Source organism: Lepisosteus platostomus, chromosome 5, assembly GCF_059453375.1.
Source record: "Lepisosteus platostomus isolate fLepPlt1 chromosome 5, fLepPlt1.hap1, whole genome shotgun sequence".
Classification (NCBI taxonomy): Eukaryota; Metazoa; Chordata; class Actinopteri; order Semionotiformes; family Lepisosteidae; genus Lepisosteus; species Lepisosteus platostomus.
Genome location: NC_142615.1, coordinates 9,770,486 through 9,781,948, shown reverse-complemented (window position 1 = coordinate 9,781,948; position 11,463 = coordinate 9,770,486).

Sequence of the window (11,463 nt, the reverse complement as noted above, 5' to 3'; positions counted from 1 at the left end):
ACGTAAAGGAAGGGTTTCAGAATTCAGACAAAGCTTTATTCCCGTGCTTACAGTCTGGGTAATTGGAGACTGCACAGTTATGCTTCCTATGGTCATATACGGGTTTTTCGCATGAAGCCGTATTGAACAGTATTTCTCGCGTTGTGAACTTGTGTATACAGCGGTCCCCCGGGTTCCAGTTAGTGCGTAATTACTCATCGATGAAAAACCGGAGGTTTAAAAAAAGATAATTAGCTCACTGATACTTTGATGTAGAGGCTGTTGAAATATCCACGTCGTGGTCTTTAAAATGCATTTGGTTTGAAGGCGTTCTGTGCTTCCGTTGCGAAGATATGGACAAAAGAATATTCGTGCTTGGTCCAAAAAAATGTAATATAAACGAAAAAGTAAAGGCTGAGAAAGCATTCACAATGTATTTTATGCACAAAGCAAGTATTCTCGCGATTCTAAGAGGTTTCGTGTAAACGCTACAGGCGTGCCAAAATCGTTTTCGAACTTCAAGCTAACTTTACCCCGGTCTGGTACCATAGGTCACGTACAGTAGCTTAAAATCCCAGTCATGTTTTTTTTCCTATCTTGTGGTACATAGCGTACCATTTCGGACTATCACAAAGGGCTTGATTTCGTTAAATGCATGTATTCATTTCCTTTCTGGAAAACTTGTATTTCAAGAAATTCACACAGCTTGCGAGAAATTAAATTCAATTCTTGATTATCAGTGCAGAAGAAATATTGCCAGCTGGCAAAAAAATATTTTTTTTTAACCGGAAAGTTGTGATGTGAGACACGAACCCACCATTCCGTCTGTTTGGCGCATTCGGTTGTTAACTGAAAAGTCGGTGGTTTGAGTCCACCAAAGGACGGGTTTCTGTTGCGATGTAAACATTTTCTTCGCAAAGGTCGATTGGATTTCTCAGCGAAACCTTTACCATTTTAATATTTGCAGGAAATGCGAGTGCTTAACACGTGTCAGAATCACCGGGAAATGTCCAGTTACTGTATGCCCAACATCGCAACTCCCCAGAAAACCATATTCACCCAAGAAAAGAGTTGAAGGATCTGATGAGGTTAGTTATGAAAGTTATGAAAGGAAGTTGATGTGGAGCTGTTAGCCGTAAAAACTCCTTAATGTCCTTAATGTCTTTGATGTTGTCATCAGCGATAAACTGCATTCAGCAAAGATAAAAAGAAAATTATCTTTGCTTACTGCCCTGTCTTTCTCAAACCTGAAGAAAGCTACCCACCCGATATCTAACATTCTATAATCACAACTATGAATGTCCACTTTGGGTATTTTTTCCATGATTATTTATTATTATTATTTATTCTGTCATTGAAGCATATTTTATGTCATATTGAAGTGTCATAATCACTGAAAAAATATTTTTTTCATTTAGAAAGTAAGAAAATGATAAATCACTAGGAATTGCATTTAGCCTGTTCTGATCTAGATTTTCTATATACTTTAACATGTCATGTTCACAATGTCACAACTCATAAATGAAACAGTGAAGTGTTGTAATTACAAATGTACATAGTTCCGGGACATTGAGATGTTTTGGTAATGAGGAAGGAGGGACATGCAATGTTCACAGGGTCAAATTTATAAAACGCTACAGTAAAATTTCTTGTATTTCGGGATTATGAGAACCTGTTACATTGTGTCTCAAACCTCAGTGTCAGAATTTTGAGACATTTTTATAACCAGGGGTAGGTTCATAGCAATAAGCAGAAAGTGCGATCATCCTTTGCTCATCCTCGGTTAACCATATATTCTCATATGCCATGTTCTGAATGTCCCATTTAAAACTGCTATATTAAAATTAAGACTTTTTATGATCAGAAGGCAAGGTTGTGGTAAATATGCATAAAGTGCAAGTGAACTTATGTTTTGCCTTTGTCTTGTTATTGTGAGTTTTGAAAATTGGTTTTCGATTTTCTGAAATGTGTTTCACACAAAAATGCAATTTGGATAGTCACTACTTATATATTCCCCTTTACTGAGGATATGTACAGTAATCCATCCCGATTAGTACTTTTAAAAATTACTGTAGAGAGCCATCAGAAAGGGAATGAAAACTTGCATTAAACAAAATCAAGCTGCATGTAATCATCCATAGTGATACATTTTGTAAGACAAGACAAGAAGAAAGACACTGCTGGGATTTGAACGCAGAATCTCCTGTTTAATAGGAAAACACTTTAACCAAATCAGCCAAGATGCTGTCAGAGTATTAACATCATGTCTGCATCAGTGATTACAGCTGACTATCGCTGGAGGACAGTTCACTGTGAACAAGTCAGCCTGCATAATGAGGGGAAGAGACCAGCCTCTGTGATGCACTATAGAGTTACACTAACCTTCTATCCAACTGTTCTATGCTGCATTCTACCCTAATGGTAAATATTGATTTCCGTGCGTGTAATATTAATTTTTTTGTCAAATATTATCAAGCACAATTTTTTTTGTTGAAAATAAGCCTTGTGGTTTTCAATGTTGTGATCCTTTTCCCCCACTGTCACCCAAATTGATACACTGTGCTTTGACAATTCTTCAGGCGATATTGTTTAGAGGAGCTCAGTAGTATTAGTTTGCGTATATAAAGTATTTCTTTTCCCTTTAATCCTTTAAAACATATTACATTTTCAAAATATTGTATCTTTCTTCCTACTAATTGTAGCGGCAATGCTTGTTAATAAGACAGAATTAAGTGTTGCTGTGCTTTCCCAAATGAGGCCCCATCTCTCTCTTCATCTCTGTGGTGCAGCCACAGAGAAGCTATTCAGGCAGGCTGATTTAAAGATGTTTTCTTTTGATAAGGGACAGCTCCCAAATGGGGATGCATTTAGCTAAGTCTGGCTATCATGATCAATGGGCATCCATTGGCGCCTATCTGTCTAGGGAGTGCCAGATGGACATCTGGACTGCATTCCTAAGTGTCAGGAGTAAGTGACTCATATCTCACCTTGATCAACCAATCAGGGACTGGTAGGGCCGAGTAACCCACGTGGGTCTCTGATGCCCATAAAACTTTCATCCAATAAACGAGCTGAAGTTCCTCCAGGTAAAAACAGGCAACACAGAGCTCCAAGACTATTCTAAAGGGAATTCAAAGGAGAATTCCAGGGCTGTGAGACAATTCCAGGGCGGGACGGCCCAGGAGCAGAAAGGCTCCCAAGGGCAGAACATTCTCGCAGCGCGCCTCCTGACCATCCTGAGACTCAGCCTGGACAACCACGGAACGGCCAGTGTGTCCGAGTGCCAGAACTTTGCTTTGTTCTAAGAGTCGAGAGCAGAGGTTGCCAGAGATTAACCAAACGATCCACCCGAGGTTAGCACCAGCAGCAGGCCTCGTGAACAGGTCGGAACTGTGGACAGCTGAATCACTATTCAGAACTATCGCTTCATCAGGAACGAACTGGTCTTCTTCCTGACCTGCTGGGACCCACAGTCATCTTTTCTCCTGTGCACAAACTTCACTAGTTTCAGCCAAAACTAACTAGTCGGTCTTCAGAGAGCATCAGCAGCGCAACGTCGTGTGATCCACTGTCCCAGCCTGAGGAACAGACAGTCAGCCCGTCTCTCAATAATAATAATACGGTGTGTGATCTCCTGTCCCAACCTGAGGAACAGACAGGAGTGAGCCAGTCTCTCAATAATAATAATACAGTGTGTGACTTCCTTTCCCAGCCTGAGGAAAAGACAGTGAGCCTGTCTCTCAATAATAATAATACAGTGTGTGATCTCCTGTCCCAGCCTGAGGAGCAGACAGCGAGCCTGTCTCTCAATAATAATAATCCAGTGTGTCATTTCCTGCCCCAGCCAGAGGAACAGACAGTGAGCATGTCTCTCAACAATAATATAAATAAACTGTGTGATCTCCTGTCCCAGCCTGTGGAACAGACAGTGAGCCTGTCTCTCAATAATAATAAAACAGGTTTTGATCTCCTGTCCCAGCCTGGGGAACAGACACTAAACCTGTCTCTCAATAATAATAATCCAGTGTGTGATCTCCTGTCTTAGCCTGAGGAACAGACAGTGATCCTGTCTCTCAATAATAATAATCCAGTGTGGAATATCCTTTCCCAGTCTGAGGAACAGACAGTGATCATGTCTCTCAACAATAATATTAATAAACTGTGTGATCTCCTGTCCCTGTCTGAGGAACAGACAGTGAGCCTGTATCTCAATAATAATAATAATACATTGTGTGATCTCCTGTCCCAGCCTGGGGAACAGACAGTGAGCCTGTCTCTCAATAATAATAATACAGTGTGTGATCTTCTGTCCCAGTCTGGGGAATTGAAAGTGAGCCTGTCTCTCAGTAATAATAATATAGTGTGTGATCCACTGTCCCATCTTGAGGAACAGACAGGAGTGAGCCAGTCTCTCAATAATAATAAAGCAGATTATCATCTCCTGTCCCAGCCTAAGGAACAGTCAAGCAAGAGCAAGTCTCTCGATAATAATAATACAGTGTGTGATCTCCTGTCCAAATCTGAGGAACAGACAGTGAGCCTGTCTCTCAATAATAATAATACAGTTTTTGATCTCCTGTCCCAGCATGAGGAACACTGAGCCTGTCTCTCATTACTAATAATACAGTGTGTCATTTCCTGCCAAAGCCAGAGGAACAGACAGTGAGCATGTCTCTCAACAATAATATTAATAAACCGTGTGATCTCCTGTCCCAGTCGGAGGAACAGAAAGTGAACCTATCTCTCAATAATAATAATACAGAGTGTGATCTCCTGTCCCAGCATGAGGAACAGACAGTGAGCCTGTCTCTCAATAATAATAATAATAAAGTGTGATTTCCTGTCCCAGCCTGAGGAACAGACAGTGAACCTGTCTCTCAATAATAATAATAATACAGTGTGTAACCTCCTGTCCCAGCCTGAGGAAGAGACAGTGAGCCTGTCTCTCAATAAAAATAATACAGTGTGTGATCTACTGTCCCAGCATGAGGAACAGACAGTGAGCTTGTCTCTCAATAATAATATAGTGTGTGATCTTCTGTCCCAGTCTGGGGAAAAGAAAGTGAGCCTGTCTCTCAGTAATAATAATATAGTGTGTGATCCACTGTCCCATCTTGAGGAACAGACAGGAGTGAGCCAGTCTCTCAATAATAATAAAGCAGATTATGATCTCCTGTCCCAGCCTAAGGAACAGTCAGGAAAGAGCAGGTCTCTCGATAATAATAATACAGTGTGTGATCTCCTGTCCCAGCCTGAGGAACAGACAGTGAACCTGTCTCTCAATAATAATAATACAGTGTATGACTTCCTGTCCTAGCCTGAGGAACAGACAGTGAGCCTGTCTCTCAATAATAATAATACAGTGTGATCTACTGTCCCAGCCTGAGGAACAGTGAGCCTGTCTCTCAATAATATTAATACAATGTGTGATCTCCTGTCCCAGCGTGAGGAACAGACAGTGAGCCTGTCTCTCAATAATAATAATACAGTGTGTGACTTCCTGTCCTAGCCTGAGGAACAGACAGTGAGCCTGTCTCTCAATAATAATAATACAGTGTGTGACCTCCTCTCCCAGCCAGAGGAACAGTGAGCCTGTCTCTCAATAATAATAATACAGTGTGATCTCCTGTCCCAGCCTGAGGAACAGTGAGCTTGTCTCTCAATAATAATAATGCAGTGTGTGATCTCCTTTCCCAGCATTAGGAACAGACAGTGAACCTCTCTCTCAATAATAAAAATACATACAGTGAGCCTGTCTCTCAATAATAATAATTCAGTATGTCATCTCCTGTCCCACCCTGAGGAACAGTGAGCCTGTCTCTCAATAATAAAAATACAGTGTGTGATCTCCTGTCCCAGCCTGAGGAACAGACAGTGAGCCTGTCTCTCAATAATAATAATAATAATAATAATAATAATAATAATAATAATAATAATAATAATAATAATAATAATACAGTTGTAGTGTGCTCTCACGAGGCACCAGTTCTGTAGGGTTTGGGCATTTACTGGGATAATTATTAATTGTAGCAGTAAATAATAAAATGATTATTTTAATGGCTAGAATCCAACCATGCGATATAACTCAAACAACGCATACACACAGGTACTAATACACGAGGAAATATTTATTAATAAAATATTTATACATAAAATATTTATACATAAAATATGCATGTAAACCTAACAGATCTTATCGAGAGGGTTATCAGAATACAAAAGGTATATATTCAATCAGTTACGAAGAGTTACATATATCAAGAGGACATACGTTCAGTATATCATTCATTTAGACCGTTTCGTAAATGAACTTGGTTATAACTTCTACATTAGATACTCAAAACAAGTACATAACTCTTAGGAATTAAATTGATATCAACTGGTTGGAATAACAATTGAATTCTCGAGCTGTGATGCAGTGCAGTTGAATGCTCATCCAATCTCTGGGGATGTAGATATCCTGCGGGCTCTCTGGCTCCGTGCCAGGCTGTGCTGTGTGGCTTGCGACGGTGCGCTGCTGATGCTCACTGACCGGCTAGTTAGTGTTGGCTTTAACTAGCAAAGTTTGTGCACAGGAGAAAAGATGAGTGTGGGTCCCAGCAGGTGAGGAAGAATACCGGTTCGTTCCTGATGAAGCGCTAGTTCTGAATAGTGATTCAGCTGTCCACAGTTCTGACCTGTTCACGAGGCTTGCTGCTGGTGCTAACCTCGTGTGGATCCTCTGGTTACTCTCTGGTAACCTCCGCTCTAGACTCTTAGAATAGAGGAAAGTTCTGGCACTCTGACACACTGGCCGTTCCGTGGTTGTCCGGGCTGAGTCTCAGGATGGTCAGGAGGCGCGCTGCGAGAATGTCCTGCCCTTGGGAGCCTTTCTGCACCTGGGCTGTCCTGCCCTGGAACTGTCTCGCACCCCTGGAGTTCTCCTTTGAATAGTTCTGTGTTGCCTGTTTTTACCTGGAGGAACTTCAGCTCATTGATTGGCTGAAAGTTCCATGGGCGTGGATTACTCGGCCCTACCAGTCCCTGATTGGTTGATCAAGGTGAGATATGAGTCACTTACTCCTGACACTTAGGAATGCAGTCCAGATGTCCATCTGGCACTCCCTAGACAGATAGGCGCCAATGGATGACCATTGATCATGATAGCCAGTCTTAGCTAAGTGCATCCCCATTTGGGAGCTGTCTCTTATCAATAGAAAACATCTTTAAATCAGCCTGCATGAATAGCTTCTCATTGGCTGCACTACATAGATGAACAGAGAGATGGGGCCTCATTTGGGAAAGCACAGCAACACTTAATTCTGTCTTATTAACAAGCATTGCCGCTACAAGTGAAAGACTGAAGTGAAATAGAGTGGGGACGAAGGCAGTGAAGAGAGAGAACGTGGGAAGAAGAGAAAAACGCAAGGGAAAAAAGCAGCGTTGTAAAAGAGGTGATGGAGCTGTCCTCTCTATAAGAAGGGTGCCAGCGATCCTTGCTCTTGCTTATGGCCACACCCCCTTGAGCAGGCCCTCTGACGTCACAGGGGCCGTGGTCAGCGTGAGAGCAGGAAGAAGGAGAGGAATAGAGCATTTGTTTGTCTCAAGTAAGACTTTGTTTTTTGTGAATTTTTGTGTTTTTTTGTGAATTTTTGGTTGATTTTTGAAGCCCTCCCCTTCAGCCTAGCGCTGTTTGGGGAGGGGAGAGACTTTTGGTTTTTTGTTATTGCTTTTTTGTTGCTTTCTGAGTCCTGTTTGTGTTTTAATGGAAGGAAAAAACATGGAGGCAGAGAATGTTATTGTAGTGGAGGAGGAGAGTGGTGTAGGAAAGAGAAGGATGAGGAATTCGGATCGACCCCCCCGGCGGGTTTTTGCAAGGGCGCATACTGTTGTGGTGGATGTGAGCGGTGTGGAGAAACCATCTGCGGGTGCTATTATTGCAGCGGTGCATGGCGTCTGTGGGGAGGGCTCTCTTTTTGCCTGCCGCCCCCAGACGCCAAAAGAGTTTGAACTGACTCTGTACTCAAAAGAACACGCGGACCCTGCCGCAGGCTGGAGCAGAAGGAGGTAGTGGTTTCCTTCCTCCACCTCCCGGCATATATCTCAGACGAGACTATCAAGGAGAAGCTGAGTAGCTGGGGGGTGAGAGTGATTTCGGACATCAGGATGCGCCACTGCCCTGGGACCACCATTGCTGATGGCATGTAGCCTCGTTGCCATACAGCACCCGCTTCGCCACGGCAGAGGGGGACCAGTACTTCAGGGTCCTCCACGACCAGCAACAAAGGGTGTGTCATGTCTGCCTGGACTCGGGGCACATTGCCAAGGACTGCCCCGAGTTCCTCTGCTATGAGTGCAGACAGCCCGGCCACCGCGCCAGGAACTGCACCGCTGCCAAGTGCCCGGACTGCCTCCATGCGCTCATGAGCTGCAACTGCGAGCCGGAGCCGGAAGATCCAGCCGGAGCAGGAGCAGCTGCCCGCAACGCCGAGGGGGTTGAAGATGGACTACGAGTGGCCGCTGCAGCTGAGCATGGAGAGGCCAGCAATGCCCCAGCCGGTGATGGGGGAGAGGCAGAGGGAGGCCCCTCCAATCCTGGGTATAGCGCAGCAGAAAGGAGCCGGGGACCAGCCAGCATCTCCACCAGCAGGGGCGCCCCGTTGCCCTAACAATCCTGCTGCATCCCACTCTGTGCCGCAAGAGAAGCAGAGGGAGGTTGCTCCACAACATGCGGCGGTGCAGCGTGGTGCAGCTGAGATCCTACGGGCACCACCACCACCAGAGGCGGCCCCTCAGCGTACCAGTGGGCTTTTGACACCCCAGCCTGTTTAGGGAGAGAGGCAGAGGGAGGAGGCGACGGCACCAGCACCACCACCACCATCACCGTCAGCGGTTTTCCAGCTTACCAGTGAGCCAGCAGGGCCCTCTTCTGGGTCCAGGCATGAGAAGCCTGCTGGGGTCAGCAAAGGCGCTGCTGTGAGGCGTGTGACCAAGCGGCAGCGGCAACGGCGAAAAGACCCTGGCAAGGTGGACATAGGCCCAGACGAAAAGACGCCCGAGGACCCAGAGGAGCCTGAGGGGAAGCGCCCGGTTGCCCTGCAGCGGCCACAAGACACCGGCCTGCCAGGTGAGGGAGCCTCTTCAATACTCGGTCAGGCACCGTTGGCAGAGACTGAGGAAGGGGAGTTGGATATGGTCGTGGGAGGAGAGGTAGGGGAAGTGGTGGAAGTAGGAATGGAGGATGGGTGTCTGGAGATGGATGGGGCAGGGACGGAGGAGGGGTATTACAGGGCATGAAGATGGAGGGGGAAGGGAAGGTGGTGGAGATGGATGGGGTGGAGAGGGAGGACAGGGAGGAGGGGGAGGGGAGTGGGCAAGCCGGGGTACAACCGCCTGGGCCCTCGAAGGCTGGGATCCAGTGGCACCACGTCAGGCCTCAGCCCAACCTGAAGCCCAGTTCAAGAGTTGTCCGCAGACCCATCCCTGATGTCTCTGCGGTGGCAGAGACAGGAGGTGGGGAGGAAGCGGCAAGTGTTGGCAATGAGAATGTGGCAGAAAGGGCGGGGGAACTGTCGCGCGGGCCGGAGAATTAATTTCACTCTTATGGCCATATGCGTGATGGCAACTTTCGCCTCTTTAAACGCCAACGGGCTGAGGGACTGAGCAAAGCTGGGGGCAGTGTTAGCTCTGCTGGGGCGGACGGATGTTGTCTGCCTCCAGGAGACCTTCTGGGACGAGGAGTGTGTCCGGAAGGTGCGAGCACAGTGGGACGGGGAGCTGTTTTACAGCAACACCTCCAGCCTGTGCAGGAGGGGGGTGGCTGTGCTGGTGAGGAGGGGAGTGTACGATAGCGTAAGGCTCCTGCACCGCGACACGTAGGGCCAGCTCCTGCAGGTCTGTCTTGGGTTTCCTGGACAGTCCGTGCTGCTGAGCAACATCTACGCCCCCAATGGGGAAGCTGAGCGGCTCGCCTTCTTCAAGCAGCTGGAGGCGAGCTGCTTTCAGCAGCCAGGGCTGGTCGTCGGAGATTTTAACTGTGCACTGAGTGCGCTCGATGTCGCGGTTGGGATGACCTTTAAGAGCAGTGCTGCTCGCAGCTTCCTGGAGCGCAGTGCGGAAGCTCACTGGTTCGTGGATGCGTGGCGTCAGGCTTAGTGTGCGCGGAGGGACTTTTCTCGGCGGCAGGTCGTTGAAGGTGTCTTGAGACAGAGCCGGATCGACCTGTTGCAGGGGCACATGAGTCTCTTCCCGTGCCTGAGCCAGATGCGCTATGTGTTCATGACCCTGAGCGACCATGCTGTGCTTCACTTTTCTCTAGCAGGGGCACAGGAGGACCGGTGCCCCGGCCTCTGGTGCTTTAATAAGGCGCTCCTGGGGAGGCTTCATTCTGTCAGGGCATAGAAGACCTTATCCGGCAGCAGCTGCAGTGTCCCCTGTATAGGTCAGAAAAGCTGGTCTGGTGGGATAATCTCAAGTACGCCATCAAAGAGTTCAGTATCTAGTATGGCCTGTCCCGGGGGCGGGAGAAGGCCAGGCGGGAGAGACAGCTTCGGGCTCGGATCACCTCAGAGCTCGGGCTCCTGGCAGATCACGGCGGGGGCTGCGAGCTCTTGCTGGAGCTGAGGGGTGAGCTGCAAGCCCTGGAGGAGGAGACGTGGAGAGGAGCCAGGGTGCGCAGCAGAGCCCAGTATCTGGCCGAGGGCGAGAAGAGCACGAGGTTCTTTTTCGGCCTGGAGCAGGAGAGGCAGCGCAGCTCCTTCATCGAGGAGCTGGTGGGAGAGGACGGTGTGAGGCTCTCTGCCCCCGAGGCCGTTAGGAATGAGGTGTTTTCTTTTTATAGCGCCTTGTTCTGGCCGAAGTGGTGGATGAGCAGCAGACCCGGGCCATGCTGGCTTGGGTGAGTACCCGCCTGTCACAGAGCGATCGTGAGCTCTGTGACAGTGCGCTGAGCTTGGAGGAAGTGCTTGAAGCACTTCGGGGCTCGTCTCCTAACAAGAGCCCTGGGTGGGACGGGCTCTCCTCCAAGCTCTACAGACACTTTCAGCAGTCCCTGGGGCCCCTCCTTCTGGAGGTGTTCCAGGAGATTGCCAGGACCGGCGCTCTGACCCCATCTATGAGAAGGGGGGTGATCTCTCTTGTCTACAAAAAGCAGGGGGATCCCTCCCTTTTGAAAAACTTTCGCCCGATCAGTCTGTTGAACACAGACTATAAGATACTAACTCGTGTTCTCTCCCTCAGGCTCGGGAAGGTTCTGCCCAGGATCCTGTCGCCTTCGCAGACCTACTGCGTCAAGTGGGGAGACATCGCGGACACGGTGTGCTCCATCAGAGATGTTGTGGACCTTATGCGGGAGCAGCCGAGGGGTGGATACGTCCTGAAACTGGACCAGGAGAAGGCCTTCGACAGGGTGGAGCATTCCTTCCTGTTTGAGGTCTTGAAGAGCTTTGGCTTCGGCGAGGCCTTCATCTCCTGGGTGAGGCTCGTGTACAAGGGGATCGTGAGCTG